The 13,926-nt window shown below is 33.5% G+C and overlaps 1 protein-coding gene across 7 annotated transcripts in view; it reads left to right on the top strand.

Moving 5' to 3' along the window:
* The window catches only part of bru3 (CUGBP Elav-like family member bruno 3), a 606,527-nt gene extending 594,665 nt beyond the window's left edge, over positions 1–11,862 (top strand). For all 7 annotated transcript variants that reach the window (XM_089246538.1, XM_089246542.1, XM_089246535.1 and 4 more), the window contains one exon: positions 10,836–11,862. The gene's annotated coding sequence lies outside the window, so the exon portion shown is untranslated. The remainder of the gene's footprint in view (positions 1–10,835) is intronic.
* The last annotated feature ends 2,064 nt before the right edge of the window (positions 11,863–13,926 follow it).

Here is a 13,926-nt window from a genome sequence, read left to right on the forward strand (position 1 = left end):
TACAGAACAGACCAATTTCTCTAGTATAATTTAGCTTTTGGGAGGGATGATTTCCCCACCCACCTCACTATGAATCCCCGCCTGGTCTCGGGGGTCCAAATTGACCTCATTTATAAAACTTTTGGTCATTAACAATTCTGTTTTGACTCCATTCATTAAATAGAAGTGTTCTCACTCCTGAATGAGGTTGGGAGTCCTGGATAAGACAAGAGGGGTGACGAGAATAAAATATTCTCCAAAGGGGGACCATGGGCTAAAAAAGGTCAAGAAACTGTTCTAAGGTATGAAAAACTTCAAACACGCAGTTACTCAGCTTTTAGACTCAGTAACAATTTCGTCACGCAATAAGAAACGAACTAAAACCCAAGTTTCCATTATTCACAGCTAAAAAAAAAAATATATTTCGTTTCGCAAACTTTTAAAACCCCCTAAAAACGGAAAATAGAATTCCGTATCGACAATGGACATCCATTGTAAAATAACTGACAACGAAACGCCGAACATTTCATTTCTAAAAGAAAAGTCCAATCAGTGGGATAAGAAAAGAAATATAAGAGAACACGAAATGAACCGAGAGGGAGGCAAAACACAACAACAACAAAAAGCTGAGTGTTTACGATCAAAATGAAAGGAGATTGGACTTGAGAGATATAGAATTGGGAGAGGAATAATGCACACATTTCCAGACCAGGTGAGAGGAGAACTAGAGTTGAGAGGGGGAAAGAATGCACTAAAGAATGGCAAGAATGTCAGAAGCCCTTCTAGAATGACTTCCAATTACTTGCCCGGACCAATTACAAATGTCATTAAGAGGTTTTCTGAGAAAGCATCTCACGCCATTCATAATGGCTTTTTTTTATATATATATATCTCTTATATTCTTGTCTTTTCTCCTGCTGTATTCGTGTCGTCCATTTTCTTCGGCTAGATCATCGCATTCTCTTTCTTTTGTGTGTGTGGCTGCTATTTCTTCCTTTCATACGTATATATATTCATCCCATTTTCCTTGAAAAACGTGATTCAAGAAATAAATAAATATCATGGAAAGTAAAAGAAAAAAAGTCATATTTTTTTGCTTTTTTGAATGAAAAGAATTTTTTTTTTTTTCTTTTCACTTGGTCCAGAAAGACGGCAATAACACTATTCTGCAGGGTATGTGTGACTGGAGACCTTCCTTCAGTTTTTTTTTTTTTTTTGGTTGTTATGAATTCCGGTATGTTTGTTTGGCTTTATATGCAATGGAAGAGAGTGAAAACGATGTATGTATGGCTGTACTTGTAGTTCGTTATTGATTTTTCCTCCCTGTTGCTGACTTCTATGAGCACTGACGATATTGCCCTTTTTATCCCACGAACTCTCCCGGTCCAGGAAAAAAAAAAATTTGAAGAAAAGAAGGGAAAGCATTGTAAGAGAGATACCCAATTTTTCTTTTAAACTCAATTACAAAATTTCATGAGATTGAAAGAAAAAGTTCAAAGTTATTGGGATGGAAATAATAGTCGTAATATCGTGCTTCTTGTTCAACAAAAATGATTGGTGTACATAAAAAAAACTTAATATCACTGCTCGAAAATTCAATACTTTCATATTCTAAAAGATCGTAAACCTCAGAGGTTTCTTTATCCTTTCCTATTGTTTCCTCCCCGTCTTTTCCATGTAGAAAAAGTTCAATAAAGTGTTTCATTCGTTAACTTTAATTCATATAATTTATAGGGAGTCTTAATTAAAAATGTACTTTTGCTTAGGAAAGGAAGTGAATAATCATCTTTTTCTGCTTTACAGAGAGAGCAAATAAATCTATAAAGTACACAGCTTACAGTTAAAGTACCACAGCTTATACAACTGAGGCGTTGGCATGGGGAAAGCTAGTAAGTCAAAAAAAAGTCAGTTTTCCGATTTTTTTATAGAAAAGGTAGTAAGAAGTCATGCCGGTGTCAAGAAAGAGCAGTAACTCAGAGTCAAGAGTATATAGTGTAGTTGCTGTGAACGACGGAAGATGTCACTAGTGTCATCAGAACTCGAGCTGGCATGGAGAATTTCGAGCACCCCTGTAAAATTGGATATTCGTGACTCGCTACCTTTCCCCATGTCAGCTCCTCAATTAATCAAATTTAATACGTGGGTGAGTGATATCGAGTGATGGTATAAAGAAATTCAAAGATCAGGCTTGACTGGCTTGATCAGGCTCGAGTCTTTTCCAAGCTGCGATCGCTCCCAGATAAATCTATACGAGGCGTTATATAGTAATACCCCGAAGTTACGTGATAGGTGGATTGACGATATGAGTGTAATTTGGGGTGCAATTTTGCGTGAAGGTTTTATTGAGTATATTAGGTATTCTTTACATGAAGCCAGTGAGTGATTGTCAATAAATATTAAATAGCATGATTTCGAACGAACTTTTTCAAGACCGGCGATAACGTTAGACTCAACGTATTAAGCCAGGGGTCTGCAACCTTTTCTGGCTGCAGGTCAAAATCAACCAAAATACCTTAATACACACAAAATGTGTGTAATAAGAAGACGTTTTGGGTATATACTTTATGTACCCGAATATAATTATACTTTATTTTCGGAACTCAAGTGGATCACTTGAAATTATGAAATGGGTCACAAGTTGCCAAAGCCTGTATTAAACGATGACCAAACAAAATGGTCGAGGTCAAATGGTTTCAAGGCCTAAATTTATTTCCTGAATCACACGCAAAATTTACATCTCCAGCTATAACCTTGGTTTCTGCTTTAAGCACCTTGAAAAAAATCAGCTCAATGTGATGTTCTGATTGGATAAACAATATATTTTTACACTCGATTATTACATCATAATTAAAATATCGTTTCCATCTGAGATGTAATCCCATAATTCTTGTATGTCGAATTCAAGAACCAGGCATTTTATACAAAAAATCGTATTTCCTTAATCGCGTGAATTGAGGTAGCGTAAATCGGGATATGATTGTAACTGTATAAGTAAGGTTCATAAACAGAATTGAGCACTAAATTTTATTTTGACTACCAATGAGAGAAAAAAAACCAGGGCAGTTTCATTCGTGTCATTGATATTAGGAGAATCTTATCTTCTTTTACATTTTAATTGAAAATAAAACTTTTAATATTAATGAGTCTACGAAGTATATATATATATATATATATATATATATATATATATATATATATATATATATATATATGCTTTAGAAAAGATAGTCAGACATCAGAGCACGGGAAAAGAAATAACTAATTTTCCACCCAAATTCATCCTAACGTTGATAAGGTAGGGTATTGTTATGGGAGTATAGTGTTGTTATTATTTTTTCCCAGTTCCTTAATTGCTTCCAAATTAGTAGAAATTTATGAAAGAACTCCAATAGCCCTAAGCTACAAAATAACTATCAAGTGTTTATTATTGTGTGTGTGTGTCACCCTAAGAATATTCAAATTCCTTGAAATTTTTGTTATTAAGATCCGATGATGATAGCACTATTTCATAAAATGAAAGGAAAACGTATATACAGAGCTCGGAATCTTTGTTGTTTTCAATCATATATTTATTCAAAGAACAACGAAACCCCACACGCTGGTTAACTCCACTACTTGAGCAGCATTACATTACTTCGTAACTCGAATAAGGAATTAAAGTTAAACGAAAACTTGACTACGCGATATTCGCCTTCTGAAATGATTAATTATATATGCATACGGCATTTATCATTCTCAGAACATGTTATAGGTAATGTAATGAGTTGTGCTGGTAGTATATATCGGAGAAGTGCTTGCCATTTTGTACCTAGATGGCCATAGTTGGTAGTTTCAAACTGCCTTTGTCCATTGGGATTAATTATTGTTATTAAAACAACTTCAACAGCTGCTTCAGAAAAGTTAATTACAAGGCCCCAAGCCTCTACTGTCGTTATTTATACATCGCTGACTAAAGCCACGCTGTTACGTAAGTGATATTATGAGTTTGTTATCCGTGTTTAACTAGTTTTCATTTTACGTGACACTGGTTATTTCCAACCACTTACATACCGACCAGCAAATCAGCTTCCTCTCTATAGCGTTATAGAACAACTCTGCCAAAACTATTCTAGAAGGCAAAAACAGTTCAAAATTCCCCATGAACACCCTAATTGAGTAATGTATTGCCAATTTTTTTGTTATCTTCACAACGTTGGGTAACTAGCTAAGCCTAATGATATCTCAGGGCGGGTGTATGGCATGTTTTTAAAAATACAGTGTGTCCTGGCTAAAGGTATTGAGAAACTACACACGTCAAGTTATGAAAGTGTTTCGATAACAGATTGCTTTAAGTTTTCTACCAAGGCGCGCTGTCGACAGCTAACTGGAGACGCTTTTCAGAGCAGTCACGCGCAGACTGAGTTGAGTCAGCATGTGGACACTATAACGTTAGGTTCAGTGCGTGCTTTGATTAGCTGAATTTAAATCAGTGACGCGTTTTAAACACCATGTGTGAACTGAATACAATGCAAAGCTTCCCAAATCCTTATTAACAGTGTATCTGCAGTAGTTGACTTAATAACCCTTCAAATACTGTATTACTAAGCTAGAGATCGAGGACATTTGCAGAGCCACAAATTGTGTTCACATTGAACTTTATTAACTTGTAAATAAACTTAAGGTGTTGCCTTAAACTATATAAATTAAACTATAATTTATGACTAATCACGTGGGTGGTTCTCTCATTACAAACCTTTACTTTTGGATACCTTTAGCTCGGCTACCCTGTACATATAGATATGATTATATTCTGAATATAATCCCACAATATACTTTGCTATTGTTTTATTTATTATATTTGTATAGATTTTCTGATGAAAAATGCATCCTTTCTGCCCCAAAGCCTGTTATTTCCGTTTGAGATGAAATATTTGTGATTTTCATCAATAATTAACAATTAAATTAAACACAACGAAGCTCTAAACCTTAGTTGAGTCATCACGCCGTATTGTCTGACAAGTGAATGCTAATATTCCATCTCACAAGTTCGTGCGAGTGTCTAAACCCCTACCGAATCGAGTAAATCACGTGATCTTCATAAGCATCCCAGCTGAACAAGCGGGTCGAAACTCGGTCAGTTCCAATTAGGGCTTCTATGACGGAGTGATCGATGATTGCGTATAGTTCGATTAAAGGATGAAACCGAAGCACATCTATAACGCACGTTCCGGGCAAATGAGAAGCACCGTTTATGTAAGAAGACTCCCTACCCACACACGCACATCATATTCCTTCCCCCCATTCTATATATGTGTTACACGTTGCGTATAAGATAGAAGCTCTTCCATTATTCCCCAGCGTTCCACAGGGCCGAATACCAGCGGAGCTTTTGCGGGATCGCTCTCACATTTCCTTTCCACCAACCAATCTATGTCCGAATGCCTCGCTTAACAAATTTAGTGTAGAAAGCTAGTGCATATAACGCCGATGCATCGCGTAGCTGACGACGACCAGTAGAAGCGGTCTTCCGCAGCATTTGAATGAATTCGGACAGTAGAACAATCGGATGTGAAGCGATAGCCAGCGGAATCGAAATCTATTCAATTAGGAGCACTTCCCCCTTCTCGTCTCGGAAGTTTGAATTCGCCAGAGAATACGGAGATTTCTCGTGGCATGTATATGTGTGTGCGCGCAATACTGAACAGATAGGAGAGAATCCCGTGGAGGCTGAAAGCGATAATTCGCCAACTCTAACAGTCCAGTAGGGCGTAAACAGACAACCGGACCATGTTGAGATGGACCCTCTTCCCGATTTCTGTTTAAAACTGAAATGAGAGACCGAGAAGAATGCCAGAAGCTTTCCTCTCGTAGTCTGATTGTCACAATGATGGTAATGTCTCAATGCAAGCTTTGCCAACTTGGTTAATTTGTGTTCAGATTTGGTTTTGGAAGCGTAGCTTATTAGTGAAAGAAAACCGGCTGCATATTGATCTATTGGTGTATAAGCCCATTCAATTTCTAACAGAGCATGGAATAATCGAGAATTTGATTTTATATACGAAAATTCCAATAGAATAATTATCGAAAACTCTTACATACCCTCTATTGGGAATTATCACAATTACAGTCAATTCATGTTAATTTTAAAAAATTCTGGTTGCTTCAAATGTACAGTCAGTGTTGCGTTCTGACGGTACGAGTAAATTCAATTATGAGGAGTTCAACGTTTCAAATTTAGCAATAACTCAGCTATTCTATTCCGTGTATTGAGCCTTCTCGCTTCTCTCGGATGCTTTTCTCGATACCACGGTTAAGCATTGTTTAATTAGTAATTAATTCAGTTTCTGGGTATCAAGTTTGCTGGAAGTTCTGTTGAACGATTCTATGAAAACAGTATTTGATTCTGTATTAAAGTGTCGTCAGACTTGAATGTCAATAAGTTTCCAAAGTTAAGTCGGCAAGTTGATTAATACAATGTTGTTTTTTTTTCGATTTAAGTCATGTGTGACATTTAATTTTTCTCGAATTCCGTTCGGACAAATCTCATTCTCGATATTATTAAGAATTAAATTCGATTTAGTTGATTGCATTCAGGTACACACGCTCCCATATGGAACATTCCGAAATAATGTACCTCTTGAATTGATATATCATAAACTTCAGGGGGGGAAAAGCTGAAATAGAATCTTCATCTGATGACTTCTGTCGCAACTCATCTCACAGTCACGTGGGACTTGAATTTTAATGTACGGAAACGCTTTTAGAAATCGGGTGGAACAATTGTCGTTTTCCAGACGATTTCTGCCTTAGCATATACACGCTACACACTCTATTCCACGCTTACCCTGTTATTATATTCGCTCCGAATTATCTCTAGGGGATGCATTTTAGAACCTAATGTAGATTGGAAAATTTCAAGATCTCGAGAATTTTTTTTTTTTTTTTTTTAAGGCTGAATTCACGTAATACAAAGATAAAATGATATTATACATACACACACACACATACATACATATATATTACTTGGTTCTCTCTTTTCTAGAGAAATCATTTCCTTTATTCCAGACTTTGAAACAAACAAACAAACTTCAAAGCAATTGTTGTTACCCCGGTATTAATTTTCTTTATGGCAATTCGGAAAACATGAAAGCGCATTCCACGCAAACCCTGGAGACAGGAAATATAATGAATTGGAGGTGGAATATATATAAAACGGGAAAAAAAATAACGTTATGAGAGAGGAGAAACAACAAAAATGGATTCGACTCTCAACCAAACGACCAACAGAACAGTTTTAACAAAAGAAGGTAACCAAAAAAAAAAAAACACGCGAGATATAGCCATTATAAATTACATTGTTCCTCCGTGCTAAAGATTTTCGCAGTTTTTTCGTTTATTTATTTTTATATTTATTTTATTTATTTATTTTCCATTTTTTTTTACTGTACACCATTGTTGACTTAGGAGGGGAAAAAACGAATTTCGTTCAACAGGAATACTCAAAACTGTATCGTTCCCAGTAAAAAAATTGAGTTCTGTTTCCATTCCGTCGTCTTAAATTTGTAGACCTTTTGATTTTTCTCTGTAAGCATCAAGTAAACAGAATGTTATTATAAGATATTCTTGAATGATAAATAATAATTTATGCAATTTTCTTATGTAAAGTATTTTTAATGACGTTTGTGAGACATGTTTCTTAACTTACATAATAATAAAAGCTCGTTCTTATTCGGTAGTATTAATCAGCCTGATCTCCAGAAGAGTAGCGATGAAAATTGAATGTGATGTCATTGACGAGAGATAAATTTTATGTAAAATAAAAGAAATATATACTACTTAACTAAAGTTTTCGAAATTGCCAAGATCCTTCACAGACCTAACCCACTCCAACTATCACGACATATTATACCTTCATCGATAAATCAGTCAGAATTTCATGATTTCGAGATTGCGCAATGATGTTAAATGTGCTTGCAGCATTTTTCAATATCCATGTGTACTCTGAGACTTTGCCAAAATTTAGTTGATTTGTATGTTTTTATTCTTCTTAAAATGAGATCATTTTAATCAAGCTAGGTATCATGTAACTTGATGTTATTAGTTCAAATGAAAAACCTTCAAGGCACATTGTTGTGTAGCCAAAAACGTTATAAACTCATACATAATCTCTGTTTCCAAGTCAATATTGCCCACCATGACAATCTATGAGCTTTCCTCCAATAAAGTACAGATATGGTGTCTAGAAGTTTTGGGGTCTCCAAACTGGTTCAGACAGTACTTGTGAGGTCTTTTTCTGAGCTAAAAAAAGCTGGTTCTTAAAAGAGACCAGCAAACCTGCAGACAACAAAGAACACCATCCACATACATGTCGATTAACGATATAGAGACTTCAACCATTTTTTTTTTCTTGGTCAATTCAGCTCCGTCAACTCACATGCCACAAACGTAACAGGAAAATTGAAACATTTAGCGCCAAAATTGTTTGTTATAAAAACCAACATGATCATTGTTTTCGTTGTTTTTTTACTTTTTAATAATTACGTCAAGATAAAGATATTCTTGTGTTTGTGAGTGATGTAAATAATAATTTATGCAATTTTGTTAAGTATATTTCAATGACGTTTGAGACACGTGGCTTAATTCAAAAAATTAATTTGTCCCGTTTTGATACTACAGAATATGTGTGTGCGTGTGTTACAGGCGATAGTAGCGTTGAAATTTTAATTTGATGTCACTGACGATACTTAAATTTGATGAAAAATAAACCAAATATACTACCCAATTCAAGTTGTAGAAATTATCAAGAACCTCGTGGATCTAAACCACTCTATTACAATTAACACTGCTATTTTAATGGTTCTCATATGATTATTTGAAGAAAAAAAAACTGAAAATAAAAATGTACCTAAGGTTGAATTTGTTGGTATTTGATTCCTAACCTTCTTACAAGACGTTCATCTGGAGGAAGTCTTTTTCACTGCATATTTCCGGAGCGTAGAATGAAGGGGAGTAAAAATGAAACAACCATATAATATATATACCTCAAGTCATTTAAGTGGAGATTTCGGATGGCGAGAAGGAGGAGTATCTGACAGCTTCCATATTGGAAACTTGAAAAGTTATGTTTGTAGTAACTTGATGTATCACTGGTGTCTGGATTTTATGAACTAAAATCTTTAGGTGGTATGTAGCTCGAGTCGTTAAAAACTGAGGGGGCTCCTATATGTAATATATATAACGATGCTCTCTTGTTATTATGTTTGTGATTTATAGGAATCTTTCATGACTGGTAAAGAAATAGGATTTTTTTTTATAATCTTTTCTGAAATATTTTTATCTAGAAAACAAGGTAACGGATCGTTTTCTCCGGTATAAATTGTTCATCGCTATATAATGTCTGTTCTTTGGTTTATAAATAATTTAGGATAAACTGAGCTGATTTTAAAGTAATAATAAATTCTGATAATAATCTTTCGCTTTTTAACCATAAAACATCGAATATATTTCTGCCTGCAGAAAATTTAAGTGATATTTGATTTTAAAATTTATTAGAAAGGGACTTGAGGGGAACACAAAGAACTCAGAAAGTTACCACAAAACGCAGAAAATTGACCATTCGTTCTAAATATTAGGATCTTTGTGTCGGAAGAGCAGCGCCATATACACCGTGGTCATTAAATTCTTGAAATTGCGGCTTCATAGATAATTTCAGGCCTGCCTAGCTCCACTTCACCGAGATTGCTCGCAGCATTGTCTCACCGTTCACTTTCTACCCTGTCTTTAAGGTTAATGGTAAGCGAATATTACTAGCTCATTCTCCGCCCTTTGACTGCCTATTTCGGACCATTAAAACTATGTGTTTATTAGCTTTCTAATGTGACCATTAGATTGAGAGAGCACGTTAGAATGGGAGCTATAGTTTCCCTCGAGTATTTCTCCGAACGCTGTATCCTTTTGATCTTCACGTACGGGACATAAAAGCTTTGGTGTGGTTGTATATATGGGATGAGAAAGTCCCGGCGTAACATAAGACTGTATCCGAAATAAGAATCTCGCGATTGGGAAGGATTTTTATTTCTCACACGGAATGTTTCACCTTGATTGATAAATCAGTCAGAATTTCATAGTTTCGAGAGCACACGATAGATACAAATTGCACAATTTCTTCCATATCAATCTATATTAATTGCTTTTGTCGCAATTAAGTTGACATGAATGCTTCGATTGTTCTCAAAATGAGTTGGTTCTAATCCAGCTAAGGATCATATAACTTGGTATGATTTAATTTAAATGGAAACCGAAAGCACTTCACTGTCCTAAGACAAACGTTATACACTCATATCACATAAGCTCGGTGTCTCAGTCAGTAAACCATCCCACACGAAGATAAGGTGTCTAGTATTGGTGGCTCGATTTGGTGGCTCGAAAATGGTTCAGACAGTCAGACAGTCTTTGTGAGGTCTATCTCCGAGCTGCAAAAACCGTTTCTTGAAAGAGACCAGCAAGACCTGAAGACAAAAAAGAATGCCAATCACATACAGTGACGTGAACTGGTTTTTTTTTTCTGCCAATTCAGCTCCGTAAACTCATATGCCACAAATATAACAAAAGAAATGCATCATTTAGCGCCAAAGAGGTTACAAGAATCGACATAATCGTTGTTTCCGTCGGTTTTTACCGTTTAATAACTCAGTCAAGGCCAAAGTTGGCATAATTTAGTAGATCATTATCACGTATAATATATTAAAATACAAATCATCTATAATATTGGAATCAAATGCACTTCCTTCGCCATGTGATTAGTTCTTATGCATTTTAAGATGTTGTGACTATGTTAAAATTATTGATAAATTACATTTCAATTCTTTTATCGACAGGTCTTGCTGGGCATAAACAGTATATATATATATATATATATGTATGTATATATATATATGAAGAAGCAAACATCATGTGATCTCACACTATTTGCCACTGCAGTGATTTTCTTCATAAGGATTCGTAAAGAAAACAATAGTAAAGAAGACTCCCCAAAGTTGCCAACCAACAAACAACTTGATGTTTCGAAAAAATGGAAAACAACACCATAAAAAGAAGAAAGACTGTAGAGAAAGTGCATTGCCAGCAGTAGTGTGTGATCAATTTTGAAAAGAATAATTCAGTGATTTGTTTCGATTACGTTTTCTGTTCGCGTTTTGATATTTTCAAGTGATTCTCTGGAAAAAAAAAAACCAAAAAAAAAAAACAAACAAACAAAAGAAGTCATTTTATTTTCTGTCAAAGGGACGCAAATCGGAAATCTAGCCAGTAGTAATTTAGAGAGAGTTAAAGAGAAGATAAAAAATAATTTACTCTTAACAAAAGAAAATGGAGAATATATTAGCAACATTTGAAAAACCAGCTGTCCAAGAAAAAAAAGTCAATATAGTTGCCAGTAGATGATATATAATTTCTTGTTTCTCATTGATTTTATGGACAAAAGTCACCAAACAAACAACAAAAGGAAATGCTCCGAAAATATATGAATTCTCTTTAAAAAAAAAAAAAAATGCCTTGGTAAGACCGCGATTATATATAGTTTATCCAGCACAGTAGATTCTTAGTAGGACTCTTTCAGCAAAAAAAAGAGAAAATAAAAAGGTAAAGAACAAACAAGACTTCTATATATACATATATATAGACTTTGCCATATAGAATTTAGTTGGCAATGGTGAAGAAACAAAAATATTTCAAAGAAAAATTAATGAACTATTTCAGTTGATAACGATACAAAAAAAAGTAAAAATTCTTAAGCAAAAAAAAAAACAAAAAAAAAAAAAAACAAGGAAGAGACCGTAGTTTTAGTGGCAAAATACGATCACTTTCTATATGAACTGTTCTACTTTACAAAAGATTAAAAACAACAAAAAAAAAAAAAAGCCATTATACTATTATGACTGTGTATAAAGATATTATATATATATATATACATATATATAAAACTCAACAAGTGAAACAAGAAATTGACTGTCCTTTGAAAAATTATTATTTTGCATTTTAATTGTTTTGTTTTTGTTTGTTTTTTCATTTTGTGGCAAAAAAAAAATGGTGAAGAAACACTCTTATATATATTTATATATATATATATGTAATATTAGACGTTGTTCTTCGCAGGCGTCATATCAGCACAATTAAAACTCTGGAAAAAAATATATAACAACAAACAAACAAACAAACCTGCACTGTTTAGTTCTTCCAAACTCTCCTAGCCAAAAGAAAAATTTGAAAGATTCTTTACCTGTAAACACTTTGAAGCAGGCGCCACCTTGTTTCTTCAAGACGTCATGCCAAAAAAAAAAAAGGAGACTTGAACTGGTGACGTCATTGGCCAAAATATATAACATAAACACCTGTGAATGCCACTTTACATTGATGAAGCGGACGCTGTGGTAACAGTTAAAAAAAAAAAACTAGTAGTGTATATATACGTATGATATAATCAAAAAAAAAAAACAAATACATAATCAAACTAAAGGTGTTTGATTAGATCTTAAAAAAAAAAAAAACCAGAGAAAATATCTTCTGTTATTGCAGTTGTCCACGTGATTATATGGATATGTATATGTACACTCTTACCACCACTATTGTATTTATATAATCTCCAAAATATTTTGCTTTTTTCTAGTATTACTTATAGCTATGCCACGTTTCAAAGAAGATGAAGAAGAAACAGCAACAAAATATTTCCTATTTGCACGTAGTGCTTTTTATCCCTTATTTTATACTATTTTTCTTATATTTTTCACTAGCTTTGTATAGTATTTCATGTACATTTTAGATGATAATAACCGAAAAAATGATAAGGAACAAGACATACATACTTATGTACTTAACCATTGTACCGATCGTTTAGTTTTTCTCTAGTCGAAGCTCCGAACGGGCTTATTTATAGTAGCCACTGTATTTAAAAAGATAATAATCTACATTTTATTTTTGTTATCATCCATTTTTACGTTTGAGGTATTCAGTACAGGGTACAGAAATCGATATTTAAATGAAATTTTAAACACACACGAAAAAACAATTGTAATTAATGGCTGCACAACTTTTTTATGGAACGGAATATAAACAAGGTAGAGTAGAGAGAAAATATTACCAAGTAAATATATATATAAAATAAAAATGGTGGAGGAAAGTATCTCAGTTAGTTAGAGGGAAAAAAAATGTTTTCTAATGTATTTCATGGTTGGAAATTTCCTTAATTTTTTTAACCGCAATTATAACTATTCCATAAATAAATATTGTAATGATATATCGATTTCTAAAAATACTAAGAATATATCCAATGAAAAAATGAGAATTGTAAAAAGAAATAGTTATCAATAGTCGTTAAATTATCGATTGATAATGATTATCAAGTTTCAAGAAATATTTTGATAGTTTTAATAATGGAAAAATATCTAGTTGAATGTAATATTTGATAGCATTTATGTGAGTGATTGATTGGTTTTTAAAATTTGAGGAATATTTTATGTTTTAGTTTCTACAAAACATAAATGGGATCAATAGCCAATAGCATGATGAGGTATCGTTCGAAAAATAATTTAAATATCTGAAATTGAAGACTATATATTTTAACTGATTATACTGCTCCGTCTGATGAAAGTGCTTACAAATAATCGACTAAATAATCCAATCAATTTAATAATGTCTCTCTCAAATACCATTCAACGTGATAACACTAAAATCTAGTCTCAAAAATGATAAAAAATCACATAAATATAAATATCGATTTTTCATTTTATTTTATAACTATTAAAATATGAACTTTCTAGAATGATGTAATTGATAGTTGGAATAACTTATATATAAATATTATATATATTATATGTATGCAGTTGTTCTCTAATTACACATAACGAGCATCTTTTGTCCTATTTTTATTTTTTAATCAAGTTTGTTTTTTGGAAATATTTAAAGTTTGTGATC

Source organism: Pholcus phalangioides, unplaced genomic scaffold (genome assembly GCF_987345545.1).
Source record: "Pholcus phalangioides strain wild (caught in Gottingen) unplaced genomic scaffold, Ppha-v1.0 ptg000017l_1, whole genome shotgun sequence".
Taxonomy (NCBI): domain Eukaryota; kingdom Metazoa; phylum Arthropoda; class Arachnida; order Araneae; family Pholcidae; genus Pholcus; species Pholcus phalangioides.